General features: G+C 32.6%; 1 long non-coding RNA gene across 1 annotated transcript in view; it reads left to right on the top strand.

Moving 5' to 3' along the window:
* The window catches only part of LOC117122718, a 9,039-nt gene that overhangs the window by 816 nt on the left and 6,497 nt on the right, over positions 1-1,726 (top strand). The gene's annotated exons all lie outside the window — the stretch shown is intronic.

Genomic DNA, 1,726 nt, shown 5'->3' with positions numbered 1-1,726 from the left:
ATATATATATATTTATATATATACTATATATATAGAAATATATATATATATTATTTTTATATATATATATATGTATTATTATTATTATTACTATTATCATGCCATGTTTAGAAAGCTTGCATGAGTCAACTGTCATCTTCAGTGTGACAATACTTGCACTTATAAGCACTTAAAAGTAAGTGTTCATAGGAGTGAACAAATGAAATGCCATTGCATTTGTTCACTCCTACAGTATAAATACCTAGTATTGCTAAGTGCTTAGTATTGTTACACCGAACATGGCAATTTTTTTTTTATTTTAAGGTTAGTCTTAATTTATGTTGTACGCTTCATGCAAATATTATAGTCAGACTAATAATCATTAAATTATGTTACTCAAATTTAACTGCTGAGTTAAAAATATTTTTATATTGGATTTGTATGCTACAGAAATCCAACGTTTACCGATTGCGATTGTACTGGAATACTATTTTACTCAACTGTAGGTTCACGATACAAGTCATACATGTCATTTGAGTACAGTAGAGGAAAAGTTCACCAGGATATAAAAATAACTTTTCTGTTTGTTTATACATTTGTTTACAGTTTGTAATCAAAAACCAAGAACAAACTGTAGATCATTAATTTTATTTATTAATGTACACATTATAATCTTACTGAAAGTGATACGAATAGAAACCGAGACATGATCTTGTGCTCAGATTTATTACAATGGATCTTTTCGAAGTATCAATCAAACTTACAGTTACAAATGACCAATTAAAACAAGGGACGGGAGTACGCGCGTGTCTAACAAGCAGACGTGTTGTCTCCCACACAAACGCACGTGTTTTGCGCGTATGTTTTAGACTGTTGGACCTTAGCAACAATATCCAAGGGGTTGGACTTTAACAGAATGGTCCATTGGTTTTCCCCGTGGCCTCCAGTTTAAGCTACCTCTTCCACACGATACCGTGTTAGATTCGGTACCAGTACTAACGGAAAGGTAGCTATTGGAAAAGGTCCGCATAAATTAAATTCTTAGGGCAAGTGGGTAAGGTACGTAAAGTACCGGTACAAATTATGGCAAGACAAGATAAGCTGAGACAATTTGTTTTTATTACACTAAGGATTTTTTTTATGACGAAGACGACGACGATGACAATGATTATGGTGGTGTTGGTGATGGTGATAATAAAGAGGATGATGTCTGGCTATGATGATAATGATGATGAGGGGGAAGATGAAGATGATAGATGACCGATGACAAACAATAAGCACTTATAGTGACATAGTATAATGCGTCTTTTAAGTTTGGATTGGATAGGATGATGTTGAGGATGACGATGATGATATTAATAAAATTATGATCATCATCATGATAAAGAAGATAATAATTATTATGATGCTGCAGATGACGATGATATTGGAGAACATGATGATGGTGGTGGTGGTGGTGGTGGTTAATATGGTGAAAAGGAAGATGTCAGATCATAGTGATGATGAGGATGACAGAATGTAATGGTGATGAGAGGGAGGGAGGAGGAGGATGACAGATGACAAGCAATGGTTTTAGAATGCCTACATCACAAGTTTTAATAGATATCTATATATTATATTATATATATATATATATATATATATATATCAAGATAGCCGTTAACACTGTTAAATAATATATATAAATCATCAAAGAAAGGTAAATACAGTGTTCGAATAAAGGACATAATAATACATCGTGTAGCAT

This window comes from Anneissia japonica, unplaced genomic scaffold, assembly GCF_011630105.1.
Source record: "Anneissia japonica isolate Jap-2015-1 unplaced genomic scaffold, ASM1163010v1 scaffold287978_len313048_cov192, whole genome shotgun sequence".
In the NCBI taxonomy this organism is placed as follows: Eukaryota; Metazoa; Echinodermata; class Crinoidea; order Comatulida; family Comatulidae; genus Anneissia; species Anneissia japonica.
The sequence above is the reverse complement of the archived record's forward strand: the minus strand, read 5'-3'. Positions and strand labels throughout refer to the sequence as shown.